The sequence below is a fragment of the Rhea pennata genome, chromosome 11 (assembly GCF_028389875.1).
Source record: "Rhea pennata isolate bPtePen1 chromosome 11, bPtePen1.pri, whole genome shotgun sequence".
NCBI classification, from domain to species: domain Eukaryota; kingdom Metazoa; phylum Chordata; class Aves; order Rheiformes; family Rheidae; genus Rhea; species Rhea pennata.
Genome location: NC_084673.1, coordinates 6,852,703 through 6,872,141, shown reverse-complemented (window position 1 = coordinate 6,872,141; position 19,439 = coordinate 6,852,703). Strand labels below are relative to the sequence as shown.

The 19,439-nt window shown below is 42.8% G+C and overlaps 1 protein-coding gene across 1 annotated transcript in view; it reads left to right on the top strand.

Moving 5' to 3' along the window:
* Window positions 1-330: 330 nt before the first annotated feature.
* Window positions 331-19,439, top strand: part of FGF13 (fibroblast growth factor 13) — a 253,002-nt gene continuing 233,893 nt past the window's right edge. Inside the window, exon 1 of the mRNA XM_062584638.1 lies at window positions 331-362. The gene's annotated coding sequence lies outside the window, so the exon portion shown is untranslated. The remainder of the gene's footprint in view (window positions 363-19,439) is intronic.

The following is a 19,439-nucleotide window of genomic DNA, read 5'->3' as shown; positions in this document are numbered from 1 at the left end:
CGCTTTTGTCTCCGGCGCGGCGGGCGGCGGCAGGGCTCGGTGCTGCGGCTGCCGGCGGCCCCGCTCTCCGCGCTCTCCCGCGCAGGCAGCGCGGCGCCGGGCTGCCAGCACCCGCACCGCCCCAGCGCGCAGCTCTTCCCTCCCTTCCCCTATTCCCTGATTATTATTTTTCTGTGCTCGCCGTGGAGGAGCCCCCCGCACGCACGCTCGCTCGCTCCCCACCCACCCCGCTCCCGCCCGCGCCGGCGGTTTCTCTGGGTCCAGCCGGAACCCGCGACTCTCCCGGGGGATTTTCCCACCCAAGCTGGGTTCTATGAGTGGGAAGGTGATCAAGCCCAAAGAAGAGAAAGATGCTTCCAAGGGTAAGGCGAGCCCCGCCGGGCGGACCGCGCGTGCCGCGGGCTGGGAGGGGGGCACCGCTGGGAGCAGCCCGCACGTCGGGGGCACCCCGGGCATCGGGGCGGGCGGACCCGCCGCCTGCCGCTGCGGGGCTCGGCTGGCGGGGGCTGCACCGGGCTCAATGCGGCACGGCCGAAAGTAATTCTGCCCCATCAGCACCACCCCGGCGGGGCGTGCGCGGGGGGCGGCGGTGCTCGGCGCTGCCGGGGGCTCCGCGGCGGAGCGGGGAGCCATCGCCATGGAGACGCGGAGCTGGGCGGGGGGAGTGGGGCACCGCGGGTGCGGACAACCCCCCCCCCCAAAAAAAAAAAAAAAAAGGGGGGGCTTGCACAGCCCCAGCTGAGGGGCAACAGCCCCTCTCGGGGTGCCTCTTGGACGGGAGGGGGGGGTGCAAGGCCTGCCTTTGGGGTGCATGTTGGGGAGTGCATGTTGGGGGCTCCTCATCGAGAGCATGGAGGGGCCCTCATCTGGGGCTGCATGTTGGGGGGGCGGCACCCCTCCGTGGGGTGCATGCTGGGGGCACGGGGTGCATGCAGGGGGCACAGCCCGCTGTCTGGGGTGCCTGCACAGGTGGCTGTGCATCCCCCGTGCAGCTCCCGCCATGCAGCACTACCTGCGCTTGGTGCTGGAGGAGTCTGTGGGGATAAGTAGCTGGTGCGCGCGGGCTGTGTGTCTTTCCAGTAAGTAGTTTTTTACTGTATCTTTTGTAAATAAGCCCATGTATCTCCTGCAATATGCACCTGTGCAGGAGGTTGTTGCTGCTGGGATACCCAGGTGAGGGCTGTGCTCTTAGCAGCCTTTCAAAGAGAAAACTCTGTTCCTCATTTACTAATTCTATGAAACAGAACCAACACTTTGCTGATATTTATACTTTTAGCAGTCTGAGAAGCTAAATCCTGATAACTCATGTTTTTATTCTCTCTCTCTCTCTCTCTCCCCCCCCCCCCCTTTTTTTTTTTAAAAAAAAAACTTTCTGGTTTCTTGATTTTGAAAGCTTTTGCTTAACATTAGTTTTGGGAGATCTTTTTTGATATATACTTTTTTTAACTCTGCCTTTTCATTTCTAACTATGCTGTATCTCAGGTTCACTATCTTAGAGTCTTCATCAAATTTTTCTTTCTTGTGGCAAACATGAAAGCCTGCTGTTCAAACGCATTGTAAAATTTTATACTTTCTGAATAGATATTTTTGTCTTAGATTTTTCTTTCATGTTGAGTAACTGTCTTTTTTTTATGGCGGCCTTATTCACCAAAATGCTCCTTAAATTATTTAAAAAGCAACACAGAACAAAAGATTGCTGCCTTTCTGAGGAATTATTTTGCATGATTTAGAACTGTTACAATCCTATACAAAATGAAATTACCATCCTGGTGCTTTAGTGAGAGCCCTGCCATTTTTTTTAATGTGACATACGTTTTTGTGCTATGCTTACAAATCTTCCTGACATTTTAACTCCGTGTTTTGAGTTGGCTGCCTATAGGTTTTGCGATGTGTGTGTTTCAAAACATTGGGGCACCAGTATGCGCTGGTAATGAGTCATTAATGAGCAAGATGCACAAGGCTTTGATTCCTGCGGTGTCAGTGCACCAGAAGGTGCGTGTTCTGTGAAACCCGAGCAAAGCAGCCGATGCAGGTTTTCGGCTTTCAGGAGCCAGTGGTGAGCTTTTGGAGGTAGTATCAAAACTTTCTCCTTCCTCACAAAGTGAGGAGACTGCTCTGGATATGACAGGAGGAATCGGTACCTGTGTGCGGTGGTTCGGTACTGCTGTAGGAAAGTGAGGAACGGTTACAGTCTGGGAACGGATTTTTTATTTTTGATCAAGTCCTTGTGAAAACAGGCTGTTTTATTTTTCTGTGTGCTGAAACAGTGCTTCCTCTGGAAGGTGTAGGCTCTCACTTTCTGCCTGCTTCTGTAGCTGTCCTGTGGCACTGGGCATGTTTCTGTCCTGTGTGGTTTTGGTTAGTTAACTGCTCTTTGGAAGAATAATGCAGTTGGGTATCGCGTGCTGGTAGCTTATCGCAGTCATGCTTTCCTGTACCTCACATTCTGTGAGATACATGCTGCAATTTTAACACCTGCTGTAAACGAAGCTCTCTTATGGCTATTTTGCATAATATATGTCACTTGCTTGCTTAGTAAGGGTAGCATCAGCCTTTCTTACTCCTAATGTTTTCTTACGTATCAAGGGCTCGTGCTCATGATGAGACTTTTCTGCGGTGTTTTCTACAGAACTTTGTGAGGGCCAGATTTATTCCTAATAGGAATAGCTCCTTTAAGTATAATGTTGAATGATACTTTCAACAAGCAGCTTGTGGGTGGGTTTGTGTAGAAAAGCCTGGTTTGCACAGAATCCTGAGAAGCTGTGGATCTTGGTAGGAAGCAGCATGATCCCATGCAGGTAGTAACTGTGTTGTGATGGAAATTTTCAGTCAAATTGTCCATTATCCTCTTTTGTAAAGCCCTGCTGGCTTCAGTAGAGTTGCACAGATGAAACACAAGTACCAAAATCTATTTTTTAAGGGAATACTTCTCTTGACACATTTTCTTAAGCCAAAGAGGGAAGCAACTGCTTGCATTCAGGTGTTTTTGTGGACTGCATTTACAAGTCCTGCCTAGAAATCCTGGTTATGACTGTTCTGTGCAGAACTTGGTGGCTCTTAAAGCTGGCTGTGGATGTTTAAAAATTAAGTATTCCAGCCTAAATAAACCCTGTGAATCAACATAATGACACCAGAGGTGTGCAGCTCTTCTTTCTGCAAAATGCTGCAATAATTGTGACTATATGTAAGACTTGCAGCATCTCACTCTGAGAGCTGCAGGGTGCTGTAAGCCAAGGTCTGCCCTGAGCTATCTCACGGGAGCAGGCTGGCCACACTGCTGTCCAGCGGGCTCAGTGTCCTGTGGCCGTCATCGATAGCCAACCTCTGCTGGAGAGGAGCTGTTAAGTGTTCAAGGAACATCCCAGGATATGTCCTTGTTCCTGGCAGATGGATTCTTTCTGGTGCACGGAGGAGCTGCGTGTGAGGCAAAGCAAGTGACTTTGCCTAATTCTCACTCGAAAAACTTTCACTCTACGCTTTGAGGATGGTGTATCCAATGTCCCTGAGAGTTACCTAGGAAAAGTCGTGTTCTGTTTGGGGTAGTATCAACCCTTGCCCTAGGCTGCATGTTGATGTGCAAAGGAAAGTCAAGGGGCATAGGAGAGAATCCAAAACTAAATAACAGCAGTGGATTCTTCTATATTTGTTTTGCTTTTTACCTGTTTAATGCATTGCTGGCATCCCCTGTGGTGATAGATGCAGGAGACCTGTTCCTGTCCCGTTGCTCTCTGCGAGGAAGCTTGGTCGCTTCACGCACAAGTCAGATAACCCAGCCGGAAGCAGTGACAAAATGCAGATGCTGTTATTCTCCAGCAAGCAAAATCGGAGGAGTATTTTCAAAGCTGAAAGCTCTAATCTGAAAAGCATGTTTTGAAATAGTGACAGTAAGGGTGAAGACTTTGCAAGTATAGGTATTAGTCTAATTTAGTGACAGCAGAAAAAGCCCTTAAAGAAAGTACCAGGCAGAAAAAATAGAAGTCAAAACTTTGAGGTATCTATTACTGCTTTTCCTGGCTTTATAAGAATATAGTATAATGCAGCTTATGATTGAAAGCTCTATAGAAAAGCTGACAAAAATAAAGAAGCTGATCTCAACAGTGGTATTTCTATAGTACTGAATCACGAGAAAGAAACTTACTTCAGGGACTGAAGAAGAGCAGTGTAGAGGCGACATGTAAGCTGACCATGTCTTGGGCTGTGTCCACTGAAGCAAAATTGGCAGCAGGTGCTGGAGGGTGTGAGAAGGGGGCAGGGAATGCTGGTGCTAGCATGTCTCTGCTGCAGGGCCGGCTCAGGTGTAAGGCAGGGAGTTCCTGTGTCTTGTTACCAGAAGTTTGAGTGCCAGGCGTTTTTTGGTGTCCCCAAAAATAAAACCCTGGCAGATTTTATCAGCAGTAGCAGTTGGACGTGTGAAGTTGATTCTCTGTTTGGGCAGATGTTTGCTGGCAATAGGTTAGGTCTTACGATCAGTTGGTGCTACTGACTTAAGCATCAGAGGCTGTTTGTATTGCAGACATTTAATGCCATTGAAAAATGAGTAGTTAAACTCTGTTTTTATTTCATATTATAAATGGAGGAAATCTATTCCTCCTGTCTGAATTTTGAGGCTGCAAATCCAATTTGAATAGATGCCTGCATCGCCCACTGGAAAGCCACAGCCAAAATTTGAGGCTCAGCCCCCTTGATCATCCTGGATATTAACACTGCAGGTTACAACAGACACTTATTTCTTGGCTGAGGTCCAGCTCCATTCAAAATTCCCATTGACACCAGTGGGAGCTGCCTCTGGCATTGCCTCTGATTAGTGGGTGGTTGTTAATGTGTCCGTGCTTGGGATATTTACAGTGACTGACTCCTGCTATTACTCATTTTCTCACTGCTTTGGCTTCCACAAACTACAGTAACCCTTTACAAAAGGTATCGCTGTTCCCTCTAAATCTCAAGGTGGTGGTCCCTGATGTCTGTTGAGAATATCAGTAATTAAAAAATGGAAGTGGTCTGTGAGATCAAGGTGCCAGCATGTTCTTGCTGAAGCTCTGTAATATTTTTCAGCTATATTTCAGGAAGTCTGTGGTAAGTCAATGTTTTTAGACACAAGCTTCAAACTTTGAGATTTGTAATGTCAGTTTTCATATAGTCTGTCGTCTATGGCAAAGAACTCGTTGTATGGAAGGCAGCAAAGGATAGTTTTTGTTGGATATTTTTGCTTCTGGAATAAGTCTTAAAACAATAGTTTCTTCTTGGCTGATTGGTAAATCCCACTTTCAAAGGAAAATCTCCCAGGCAAATGAAGCTTGGGAGATAAGTAGCCCCACAGAGCATTGCAGGGGGCTGCGAGGGGATGAGTACTAGCAGCCACAGCAGACGCATTAAAATTAGTATGGCTCAGGCTTCTGGTATCTCTGGACTGTGGCCACCCACAATATGCTGGAGAATTGTCATTACATGTATTTATGCCATTTTTACTATGCTTTCCTGCAAGGCATTGGTCTTACCCCTGTGCTTGGGGAACTTTATGCTGAAGGACAGTTTTAGGTCAAATGAATATTAACTTTCTTCCTCTTCTCCTCATTGCATGTTACTGCTCTGGTGTGTTTTAGAAGCAGGGACTGTCCGGAGTTCATGAACTGCTCGCTTCTTTGGGACAGAGCTGTGGCAAATCCTGATCCTCAGTCTCCATCCAGCAAGCCTCGAATGTGTACTTTTACGAAGTCCTCTAAATTTGTGTATGGTCAATCCTGTGTACAGACAGAGCATCTGTAAATCTGGGAAGTCACATTTCCCATATTGGAGGACTACAACTAAATATTTTCAGACCAGGATCTTTGTGTATGGAAGTTAGCTTGCATTGGTGAGGAATTGCTCTGTTGGTGTTACTGAGTTGAGAGGTACTTGAGTTTTGTACAGCAGTGGGTGCTCTTGGGGATCCAGATCTCTTTTGTTGGACTGAAACTTTCCTAGCTGTTTGGACCCCTTTTAGTCGAGCATGCCTTGAGGGGTTGTGTGCTGCAAATGTCTTTTTTCCCTGGCTGTTTTTGTTGGCCTAATGAAATAGCCCACTTTCCCCAAACCCACATCTTGTCTAAGCTTTCATAGAAAGAAAATGTTTAAAAAGAAAAGGCTAAATGAGTGTGTTACTTGCAATTATTTTTGTGGTCACTTATGCAAAGGGCTTCCTTGAGACGTCAGGTCTGGCTGCTTGCTCGGTATTTGTATTGTTTTGCTGGGAGAAGCTAAGGTGAAAATGATTTGACTCGTACCCTTGGGCAGGTAACAATTCAGGGCTTTTCGAGAAGTGAGTGTGAAGTGAGACTGTGTTCTCCACTTAATTAGTTTTGTGAGAGTGATGGGTGAGGCAAGGTCACTGCCGAGGGAAGAAAGGGTTGGCAGGGACTGAAGGCTTTTTCTGTCCTTTAAGTAATTAGAGCATTGCCGAGGTGGAGGGGAGCGGAGGGACTGGATGGAGGCAGGAAGGAGGGGGAGACTCCTGCAGTAGCAGTGGCATCGCCCTTTTGTGGTCTGCGTTGCATTATGCACGCCTGCTTCTGAAGCACCTACCTGCGGCTGTGGTTGGAGCCAAAACCAAGGTGTTCTATAGAGATCTCTCTCCTGCAGCCCAAGGAACTGCTAGGTGCTTCCAGCTAAGGCTTGGCAGCATTTATATAAGGCTCCATTTGTTGCTTTGAGAATAGTGTTTGAACAATGCTTAGTATTTTTGGTACATGTGCTTTTAGTTACCACCTGATCTAGGACAAATCCCTTTCTTGGTGGAGGTCAGGCAGAATTTATGTACCGTGTATCCAGGGCTGAACGTGTAAGTGGCCCATGGGCCTCTGCTAGCTTTCGCAAAGCAGCAGTTTCACCTCTGTGTATCATTCACAGGTGCAGCCTGGGCAGTCCAGTGCCATTGCTGTGCTGCTCAGAAGTCCTCTGTCCCCGTTTGCGTAAGCTCCAATGCCCAAAGCTGGCAGTAGAGATGTGGGGTTTCATCAGCAATGATGCCAGCATCTCTGATTGTTTTTGTTCTTTGTCCTCCATCCCCTTAAACTATCGTACCAAGAAGGTAAATATTTGTATTATGTTTTGGTAGTGAAAAATGGCTTTATTGCTCTGTTGCAACTTCAGATGATAGTAGTAATCTGCTAATTGCACTTCTTATTAGAAAGGGTGAAGAGAATAAAGTAGAAAATTCTGTCTTTCACTTGGAAAGTTCCCTTGCATTTATGTCAGCAGTTTCACCTGGGAGTTGAGCTGTGTAGGTGGAAGAGGGAGATGATTGGGAACTCCCAGCAGGTTTATCTAGACTTTATTTGTATGCTTGCTCTAATTATAAAAGCCTAGGAATTACAAAGCTGTTCCCTCTTGCCTCCCTCTATCTGATGTATTTGCAAGTCCAGTTGGTCAATAAGTAATTAGCAGAAATCTGATTGGTTTTTTGTTCATTTTACGTATTGTATCCTCAGAATGCTTCCATTATGTTGGAGGTGACTTTTTCTGAAATTTAAAATAATTCTGATTTACATTAAATCAAGGGGAAATATGCAGGGATTTTTTGCATAAATAAGAAAGATAAAATAGAAAAAAAATGGAGCTTAGGAGGAAAGGAAGTAGACAGTTGGTGAAAGAAATGAATGTTATAGAATAAACTTTAAATGATCTACAGCATGTTATCTACTCAGATCTCAGTCAAACTGTGCTTCAGAGTTGTAAGTTTTCTCAGGAATATTTATTCTGCTGTGAATGCTGTTATCTGCCCAGCAGATGTAAATGGGGAGAGAGCTTTCTGGTAATTTTGTTTTTTTCAGATTTATTTCACTAGTTGCCAAAAGCTAAGAAGGTGTCAGGCACCTTTTTTTTTACCTCACCTCTGTATGCAGTTCACTGGTACTATAGTACTTGAGTAGTTTGACTTATTCCTGTGCCTTGTAGGACTTATTCCTACACTTTGCAGAAATGCTTTTAAAGAGCTTGAATGGAAATGTATTTTCTTTGGTTTTTACATCAGCTAGGAGTTTCCATACAGCTAGCTTTTATTTGATAGGCATATAGAAATTTTTTACGTTGCTCATATTCTCAGTTTGCCCAAGCTCTGCTAGAATCCTACCTTGAAAATGTGTGGGTTTTTAAAATTTTAATTATACTCAGCAATCTGAACCACTGTCACTTGCATTTTGTTCTTCCGAGCGCTGCAAGAGGATAAACTGTGATGGGCCCAATTGCCACTGCAAGACACTGTCACTTCTTGTGGGGAAGAGGACTGAAATCCTTGAACCATGAAAGTCTGTCTAGTGCACTAAAGATGTGGTATTTTGGGAAGTTGTAGTGGTGGGAATTACAGGTGTGTGCATTTTAGAGGGAGCGGAGGGGGTTATTGGTAATTGTGTGAGACCACTGTGTAGTGCAGGTGCTCCTTGAAGCTGAAGTATATTCCTCCTGACTGCAAACAGGAGGAAGGTCTCTGCAATCACACTGATGTATAATCAGTGCAGTTTTATTTGTAATGTGCTCTACTTTAGCAACTATGTTTGCGTCTCATCTTGCATACTAGTGACTGAATGTTCAGAGCCTGCCAAAAATAGCTGACTGTTTTCAAGCAATCGGCAAGGAGAAGTGGAAGGGGTTTCATCTGCTGCCCTTCTTTCCCCCCCTTTCCTTCACCTCCCTTCATTGCTTTATAAAGAGTGAGCGACGCTCTTTATTTTAGCGGGAGTTGGTAAAACGGAATTAATGTGAAAGAGAAATAAGTCAAAAGGGATTAAATACAAGGTCTCTTGATCATCTGTTTGAAAGGCAGAAAGATAATGACAGTCCTAGGAGCAGAGTTTTTGGAATGAGATGTGACCTGTTTTCTGTTCCTCCTCTGGCTTCAGAGCATCTCCTGGCTAGGGGCAGATGCTTCTGGAGGCCCATAAGGCAGACAGGTGCATTTTGGCAGCTGCATTTTTGGTTTCTGTGGATTTTTAACGAAGTGTCAGTGCAGAAACCAATTTTCAAGTTTGTCCTTGGGAGGAGTTTGTATTAAGCGATTTCTGAGGCACTGGGAGTAACAGATGGGTTTAAATACTTCTCTTTCATATGAGATACTGAAATACTAGGAGATGAGAAGGAATGAAAGCTTTGTGGATGTTAAGGTAGCAACAGAAAGGAGACAACCTAAAAGATTGGAGGAAGGTAAAACGGTACCTTTTGGGGCAGTGCAATTAGCAGATGTTTAGATCGCTTAAGTTGATGATAGAAAGGTGTGAGAAAGTGGGACTATGCAGAGCTCCGGAAATGTCCATTCTGCTTCATGACAACTGCGGAGTTCAGACACTTGTTTGTTCCCCCTCACTGAGATATAAGCAAAACATCTTTAGAGCTACTCAGGACAAAGGAGTGCATCAGAATTATTTTGAGGAAAAAACTTGCCAAATTTTCCATTTCTGTCCTTGTTTCACTTTGAGAATTCCCTCTAGTAGAGACTTCTTTATGCAAGACTTCTGAGAATGCTCAGAGTACCTAAATTTTTTTTTGATCAATGCTGGGAATAGATTTTAGAATATTACAGTTAAAAAAAAAAAAAAAAAAAGATGAACTAAGCAGAAATATGAGTGAGTGATTTGGAGGATGGCAGGAAATTTTGTAGTGAGATAGTGAGGTTTTGTTAATATGTACTGTTAGGCCTGAAAGTGTGTTGCTTCTATTTCACTGCATATTATACGGTGAAGGAGGAACTTTCAATTGCTTTGAGATTTGCAGAGGGAATAAGACGCTGAGATTAGAATGCAAGCGGGAGAAAGCATGATGGAGTGGTAGGAGAAAACAAATACCAGAGAACTTTCAATGTCAGAAAATTAGCTTTGAAAAGGCTCTGGAGAGCATGAGGGGGCTGAAAAATGTAATGGAAGAGGGAAGATTATGGGCATAATTTATCATTGCTTCCGGGAGTGTAATAATAGCCTGACTACTGCATTTCCTCACTATGGAGTATGGATTTATGAAGACTATAAAAAGTTATGGGGGTGGCTCAGGCAGGAAGTGATCAGTGGAAAGGGTCTTAGTGGAGCCAGGTTCAAGGTAAGGATGAATCTTGTGATGCAGCTGGGGAGGTGCAAGGAGGAAAAGAAGCTTACGAATTTGCTGAGACTCTGGGGCTTTTTACAAGAGGACCAAAGGTACAGGATTGCCATTACTGTCGGTGGGAGCAGGCAGAGCAGTTGGTGTTTAAGCCACTGAAGCTGTTGTGAATATTGTGTGCACAAAGAGAAATATCTTTGTATGCAGGATTAGCTGAGGCCGTCATGGAGTTGATTGCCTAGGTAGCTTTTTACCAGTTACATGTTTTGTGATTTATCAGGAAAGCACCCAAACTGGAAAGTGGCAGGGAGAGGCTGAACATCTCATTAAGAGGAAGAACTGTGTTTACAGATTAAAATAATAGTAATTTCTGAAATCAAGAATCGAGACCCAGCTCAATGTGGAGCAGCTGTCCAGTCATTCAGAGCTCAAGAATTTAAAAAGCTTCTATCATCTAGTCCGAGTTTTTTAATGATCTCCAGAGTTCAGTATATTGAAGTGTTTTTGTAGTGCTTATTAAAATCTGTCCTGCATGAATTGATTCAAACGCATAAGCATGAAACTACTTGTTTAAATAAAGTCTTCAAATCATGGTCTTTCTATGCTTGAGTTTCCCAGAGTTCAACTCTCCACTTATCATTAAAAAAAAAAAAAAAAAGGCAGAATCATTTTCCTGGGATTGCACCAGCTTGAGACAAACATCAGCCTTCACAACCAGTACTGTGAAAGCCAGTGTGCTTTACCATCATTGATGAACCTTGTGACACTCAAAAGTGCAGTTTGGAAGTCCTCCTTGATTTGAAAGGTAGGGGACTATTATAGACAGGGTAGATAGATAAATTTACTGATGTGTTGCAGGTAGTATGTAGCCTGGTACACACAAATTTCCGTTGAATTTGAAGCATGTGCTTCTACCTTCAAGACTTTCCTTGTGTAAGGTGATTAAGACTTGATTATCAGATGTAATTATTTGGAAATTGATGCCAAATCTCGATTTCACAGATAAAGCAGCCTGAAAGAAAATTTAGGCACTTCTGTGTTTTCTAATGGCATAAACAGAGTTCTCTAATAGTACAGAAGGAAAAGAATCCCAAACAGCCCTGTCTTAGAAGCGCTCTGCAATAAGGAGAATATCAGGCTGTAGTAAAAGCACACTGATTTGACAGCCTAAACATTGTAAAAAACACTGAAAATCAGTCCTGCAAAAGGTGCTGAGCATCTCTACTTGAAACCACTTAGCACTCAGGGTTGGGCCCTGTATCGGTGAACATCACATTCCTGTCGTGTCATGTTCCCACTGTTGTAAGTTCTTGCATTAAATGTATTTCAGAAGGAGCGATTCTCTGTATGAGAGAGACCGAGTGAGTGACAAAGGATTTGTAAAAGAAACCAACAGAACACAGTACACTTTCATCCCGCTCACTCAAACACGTATCAATGAGCTGTTTGTCAAGGTAGTATCCCCATCACTCAGGGGAAGGCAATGAATTACTTCCATAAAGTTGTTAGAATTGTTGCTATTAATTCATCATCAAATTATGACACTTAATGTGAAACAATTAATATAGTCTGTAGTCTTTATTTTTAATTACTGTGGCTTCCTTTTTGCAGTCTCTTTTGTTACTGTTTTGAAGTATCAGTGCACATGGGGCATGTTTTTGAATAGCTCTACAGGTAAGAGCCTTTACTAATCTCTATTTATTTGGCTGACAGCTTATGAAGAATAGAATTCAAACCAGCGTTGTCTTGTCAAGTTTAAACCATAGTTTGCACAGTATTCATCATGATAAATAATACCCTTAGCTGGAGTGTGATACGCTTAGCGTTTTGTGGTGTTGGCCGCTGTTGTGATGAAGGAAGGACAAGTATTTTAATTATTTTTTTTTTTTGCTTTAAGAAAAATACTACAGTTGTGTTGAGTCCATGTTGTATTCTACCTTTCTGCGGGTTTATTTTAAAATAGATCGTAAGTTCTATATTGAGACTTGATTCTGCAGTGTGGTGTGTGTGTGTGTAGGACTAACTGCCATAGTAATTCCAGTGATTTTGATGCAGAATGCAGCACATAAGATATGATTTGGTTCCTGGGCTCTGATCTTGCAAGTCAACAGAAAACCCTGTCAGTGAGGAAAACGTGGCAGAACCCTAAGTTTAATTTTTCAGAGATTGCTAGAAGATACTGCAGCTGAAACTGTGGCATGAAATTTTAGTGTGTGCTGGGTGGCTTCAGAGGCAGCTGCTGATTTTCTGCTGCTTCTCCGGTTCTGTTATGTTATGGCTAGTCTGTATGTCAAAACTTGGTTTGGAGATTTACGATATCAAAACTGAGCAAGTCTATCAACAGCTTTCTTCATCTTTCTCTTTCCTTTATTCATGCTTTACCTTTATTCACAAGCATAAGGATTATTGACTTGAAGGTCTTAAAGGATGATTAGTACCTTGATATGTATGGTGGGAATACAGAATCTTTTTAGTGGGGTCAAAAACTGATGCCACTGCCTGTTTATCTGATACCTCCAGGAAGTATGAAATGGTTAGGGTTTTATGAGCATTTTCTATTCACTGTTCAGATTTGGAATGTGCTACACCAAAGGGAATGGGTCATGCTTTATAAATTTGAAACTAATACTACTTTGATTAGTGTAAGTTTATTGCCAGATAAATAGCATCTTTACAAGGAACATGATTGCACTTATAGGCTCAATACTGCACTGATATGAAAAAATCTGTGTGTTGGCTGATGATTAGACCCAGCACTGGGCATTCTGAAGCTTAAACTGAACAGTGGGATGAATCCAGATCTGCCTTTGTTTTGAACTCAAGTCTCATGACAGCAAAGCAGGCTGCCCTAGTCTGCCCAGCATTATTTTCCAAAATGTAATTATTCCTTGCTCATTGACTTGAGTAAATCAATTAAAACTGTGTGTGACAAGGCTTTGACGTCAGCTAATTGGTCAGGACATACAGGCAAATGAGAAAGGCATGGGACAGATTTTAAAATAGGAGACAAACTTTATTAGATTTATTTATTTATTTTTAATGTAGCAGCCAGGTTTTCATCTTTTGCAGCAAGTGGCCTTTAGGCGGTGCAGTGGTGTTAAGCACTCCTCTTTGCTGCTGCTTGGGTTGGTCTCTTTAGCCTGTGCTGCGGGAACGGGGTCCTCTTGCCTTCTGGAGGAGAGGTTAAGGGCACATATGAAGGGTGTCCCTATCTGCAATAACTCAGTTGTTCACCTCTCAGCGGGCTGCCAGGTTCCCTAGTTATTTCCTGCATTTTGACTACCTCTGGGAACTGGTCCCTTTTTCAGTTTCTCCACCTCTATGGGATGTCAGCTGTGAGCTGAGATGGAAAGACAAACTTTTAAATCCCTCCTCTACTCCTGTAATAGCCTTGTAAATCATGAGGAGCTATTTTTGATCTGCCTAAACCCTGGAAGCTGCTGCAAAAAAAGTGCACCTTGGCAGTCCTTTCTGCAAAGAAAAGTTCCTCCTGCATCCCCCAGGTGGGTGAGTGGTTGGACCTGTGGTGTCTCGAAACGTGGCTGTGGGCAGAGAGGCGACTCGCGCTGTAAAGGACCCTGGGCTCACTGTTTGTCATGAGGAGCAATAGCTTCCTGCCCTTGCCCTTCCTCCTAAGAAGAATACAGTCTTTGCTCAAGCTGCAGGCTAACTGTAGCAGACTGAATTCTGTGATTCAGAATTGCAAAGGATGGTAGGTATCATTTGCTGCAAGCGCTTGCCTGTCAGACCCGGAGGAAAAGCTGATAAAAAGCAGCATTGTTGAATTTATTTTCAGTTTTTGTTCTATTGTGGTGTTTATTTGGACTGCTGTATTTTTTTATGACTAACTGGAAGAAGATTACACCTTGAACTTTTTTGTAAGTTGTCTTATTTTTATATCCAATTACTGTAATTATTTATTAATTTGCTTAGTGTATTCATAACATCTGTGTCCTTGAACAAGAGGGGAGTGGTGTGCTGAAAGATTTTGCATTGAAAGACTCATCTTACTTGATTGTTTAGTTTTTAGTCCAGAATTTTATGAATCCAGCTACAGAAATGGAGTGGGTTATCTGCTTGGGTTGATTGGCTTGAGCTCTGGAGCTCAGTGTCTCGGGGTTAGTTTAGCTCTAGCTAGCTTGGCTGGTGTACTGGCTGGTGTTGACCAGATATGGATTGTTCTTAGGTGGTATATTCCTTTTGGGGACGTCCAGAGCAGCATCCTGCTGTATGTTTTCTGTGTTGATGTTGCTTAATGGTTGGCCTGGCTAGTGAAGTGCCTTGTTGCTGATGTAGCCAGACTGTCAGTGTGACTGGCGCACTGCCTTTTTTGCAAGGTGTCTTGTAAAACAAAAGTGTTGCCTTGGGCAGAGTTAATCTCTTGGTGTTGATGTAGCTATTGCATTTCTGTCCTCTGAACTCTTGCAAATATTGCTGTTGTCACACTGACTGTGTTATTGTCGTAGATGAAGCCAGCTGATACAGTTCTGTAACAAAGGGCTGCAGATGGTATACGGATGGACAAGGTGTCCTTGGTAGACTTGTTGCTTGAAGCTTGTTGTAGTACTTAACCAGTATAATGAGATATTCCTGTCCGAGAACATGCAGCATCAAACTCCTGTGCTGCTAGGTTAAGTGAGAGGATTCACTCTCCAGGAAATATCCATCTGCAACAGTCAGTGCAAGGAATTTGAAATGACTTTTCCTGAGAACACATGGCTCTAAATATATATATATATATATATATATATATATATATATATATATATATATATATATATATATATATATATATATATATATTTTAGAAAAGTCTATTTCATGTGTGTCTGTGCACTTCTCTTGCCTTAGTTTTTCTTTCTTCCTCTTAGTTTTATTCTTGCTTCAGTCCAGACTTGGCATGAGAAGTTGGTGGAAACCATGTGCCCAGTATGGCTCAAACTCTTCTCTTTGCTTCTATTACTTATAATGTATTTCTCTATCTCTTCTAGCCTCTTCCTACTGACAGCTAAATTAGAAACCAAGGTCAGCTCTGCTTCAGCAATATTTTTGCCTGAGGTGCTAGCAGTCAACTAAAACTAGCTCCGATCGTGCTTCTAATTGGTTTGATTTTTGCCATTGGCTTTAGAAGAAAGAGCTATTTAAGTCCCTCTTCATCCTTGGTTAATTTTACTAGCCCATTTCTGGTTTTAAAAATCTCTCTCTCTCTCTCTCTCTCTCTCTCTCTCTTTTTTTTTTTTTTTTTTTTTTTTTTTTTTTTTTACAGAGGTAAATCTTTCAGAGACTTAACCTGCACATTGGCATTTTGGAGTGTGTCTTGCAGTACTTGGTTTCAGTGATATTCCTGCTGGGTAATGTAGCAGATTGTAAATTTGCAGGTACATGATGCCTGTTGACTACTGTAAGAAGTTTTTCATATGAAATTGGAGGCATTTAAATTCCAATTCTGGCTTTCATTTAAGTTATACTGTCTTTGACACTTACTTACCCTCTTGCTCTGCTTGGATTGCTGGTCCTTGTTTTTATAACCATTAAAGGATAATTTAGCATTTGTAACAGAGGAGATGAGTGATGACATATGCTTGTGCTGTTTTGATGGGGGAAGTAGGATAGTCAGTTTGCTTGAATTCTTAATGCTTCAATTCTTTTGCAAACACCAGAGTTGTTGAAACTATTCACTCATGCAAAATTATGCATGTGTGCAGGTTTGGTGCCTGAAGGCCTGTTCACACCATGTGTCTTCAGGCACTCAGTGCACAGAGCGTGTGTGTGTCTAGGTGGTCAACAGACAAGTACCTTCCTCTGACAGTCCACATGTGGTTTCTGCAGCTTGGTTTCACCTCAGCTGCCCCAGCCACTGTTGACTTGGTGGGGCTGATAAAACAAATTATCCATAACTTCTTAATAAGAATTGTTTGAATAACAATACAAGGATGACTTGAATAACAAATACTGAATTACAGATGTGCAGTGCTTTTCTCTTTCTGCCCGTATCGTTCAGCTGTGTTCACCCTGTGTTCAGTGTGAATGTCCCTGTGGCTCTAGGCTGGTTTTGCAGAACTGTGGTGGTTTAAGCTTATGTGAGATGTTACCAGTAACAATCACTTTAGGCACTGATTAGCTTGGAGTTTAAGCCATTCATTTCCATGAGGCATGTCTGGTTACATTATCTGCTAATTGTATTGCTGAACAATTTCTTGCGGAGACATTTAGCTGTGTGCCTTGATAGGGATTCTGCGTTATTCCCTGGGGCAATCATTGGTTAGTGACCAACCGAGCTCCACCGTCTGCAGTGGCGTCTGTGGTAAGACTTCAATTTTGGTGGGTACAGCAGAGTGTTTCTGTGTTCCCTTTCCTGTAGGAAGCACGTGCTTACTTGGGAGGCTTTTCTTTGCAAATAGCTGAACTGATTGTGTGTTTTCTTTTCTTTTTCTTTTTTTTTTTCTTCCCTACCTGGAGGATTCTTGATCCAAGTTAACAGGCTCCTTCTGGAGAGAGCAGTGTAAATAACCGGTGGCATACAGGTAGTGTAGTAAGATGATTTACTTGTCCCCTCTGATTTAAAGGTTTTTTTAATATACATATATATATATGTGTATATGCTCTGTGGAAGTCTACATAACTATCAAAAATGACATTTTAAAGAAAACTCACTTGAAGGTTAAAAAAAAAAAAAAGATTATTGCACACTGCCTCTGAGAACAACAGGTTTGGTGTAAATGAAATGTTCCTGATCAAGTTTCTGTTGTAACCCTTTTATTTTCATGAAAGCAAAGAGCTGGCCAGAATAGGTTTCTTTCAGTTGACAGTTATAGTAGTTTCTAATTTTAAATTGATACCTCTTTAAATTGCTGCCCAAAAGTAATGCCTGTACTTCTGGAAAGCTTCTGTGGTGTGGGGTTTTCCCCTTCGTATGTCTAGGGTCAGGGTACCATCTAAGGAGGTTATTGCATCCACATGATGAATAAAAACATATTCTGTGCTTTGGTTTGGAGCAAGAGTTTCCAAACTGAATGGAAGGATGGAGTAGTGTATTCCTGCAGAGTCACTAGGTAATAAGAGTTGTTCTCAAAACCACGAAGTTGTTTTTTTTGTGTGTTACCCAGAATGTGTGAAAGCTCTTCCCCTAATTGTATAGGAGCTATTGAATATTTCATAATTCAGGTGTGGTTCTTTGCTCCATGTGTGCAAGTTCTGCCATAGTGCTTTCATACTGAAAGTGTATCCCCAAAAGACTACATTTTCCAGACTGTTTAGCTAAGTAAACTTCCTTAATTAAGAATAAGGTCAGCACAACCTGCTTATTTCACTGGAAAACTTTTTGGTGATGACATGCCTCCTCAAACTGTCTTAATTCTTTGTTTGTGGCAATGCAAGGAAATCCATCTATGTACTGCTCCAATTGTGTTTTTCCTTATGTATGTTCAGCAGTGTTGCTACTAAATAGTGAGATAACGATAGAATGTCTCAGCCAATCAGGATTAGTTGTACCAATTTTATCATTCAAGCACTGAGCAGGCAGGTGATCTTGGAAGCGAAACTGTGGGGAACAGTACACTTAACTGTTAATATCTGGACAGATGATGCAGACCCAGGATTGTATGGTTATTACTTGTCATTGACTTGTTTTGTCTTTGCTGAAAACACTTCACTGGGCATCTTCTGAAATAGCATTTCTGTGTCTCTGAATCTGTTTGGAAAAGCTTAGCTGCTGAAGAATCTGATTTGGAAATTAAAATATGCTTTCCATTGCAGGGAGAGATTAGCTTAATACACATTACAAGGGCACTTACTTTCTTTTCCAGTAGTATGTGTTCATTGTATTCCTTATAGGATTTTGGTCTGTTAAGTCTGAAGGTTATGGGGTTTTTTTGTCCTTGAGCTTTAGTGGTCTAGTGTGTTTGACTTGTTCAAGTTGTGTTTTTCTGTTCCTGGTAAATAGGCTCAGGCTAAATCCACAAGTCCACAGTAATACCTTGGTGATGGAGTTGCTCTGTAAATACACTGTGTTTACTTGATTGTTGGGTATTTCTTGCATGTTTGCAGTGCTTTTGACTATTACATGGCTGTAAGGAAAACAAACACTGACAAGGAGAGAGCCTCAAGATGAACAACTCAGCAAGCACCTGTGAGCTGTTAAATGACAGTGACAAGACTGAAAACAGAAACAGAGCAAGAACTCAGGGATGAATAGAATTCTTACCTGTGAGAAGAGCCCTCCACACACCTTTTTGTCCTAAACAATTTTTTCCTACTGCAAAACAGACTTTTGTTGTTTTTGTTGTTGCTTTATTGCCATGGTGTGCTGGCAAAGGCCTGCAAATTGGAGGCTTGACCTAGCGTGGGGTGCTGAAATACCTACTGCAGCAGAGAGAGGGATAACCTATGTGACTTAGGCTGTGAAAGGGCTGACACATCTGCCCAGCAGCGTGAGCTATGTGACAAGCTGCTGCCTTGGACATGTAAGAAAAGGCATATGGGCAGGTAGCTCATGGATTGAGGTAGGCATCTGATCTGTGCCCATACAGCCCAAGAAAGAGGGAACTGGTGCCTTGGGCAGGGAAGCCTTGGTGCAGCTAGGTCCCATGTCACCAGTGCCTTAAAATGGATTGGGACACTGGGAGGGAGCTGATGACAAGCTTTGCAGGTGAGTCGCAGGGTTGTGCATCTGCACCAGCTTGTGGATAGATTTGCAGGGCTCAGCTGAACATGGGCAGCTCCCCTGGCATTTCTTGGGGATTTTTCACACTGATTCTGGGCCTCTGGTTGAGAAGCCTGGCATGAGTGCAAATGTCCTCAGCAGTGCTGAAGTGTCTGGGGTGGATTACCCAAATTCTCTACCTGGATATAATGGAGAGCCTTGGTTCCTGGAGCTGGAGCCCAGTGGGAAACACCTAATGGGAAACATGGATCTTGGCTTTTGTGGTCCGTTATTTTCTCTGCTTGCTTCCTGCTGACCTCTCCAGTCCTAACTCCTTGCTTCCCTTTCTGTTTGGCAGATGCTGATCTCTCCTCTCCCTCTCAGTGCACTTCTTCCCCCCTACCCCAAGGTGGTAACTCCCTTTTCCCTGCAAGTTGCTGAAATGATCAACATAATTAGGTTAATTAAGGACAATCGTCTCTAACCTGTATTTAGCTTGGCGTTTGCTTCTGCTTTGTCAGAACTGGTGAAGGGATTGCATGCCAAGGACTTGTCTAGTTTTTCCTAATAAATTAGTGAAATAAATGATGCAGTCCTTTCTGTCCTTAAACCACTATAGCTATAGCAATACTGTGCTTGTAGGCATTAATTTATTTGTCTGTGTGCAGAACAGGCCCATGACAGATCATTTTACTTAACTTCTTACAATTATGCCAGTTAATTGGAACTTTTAAGAGAGCTT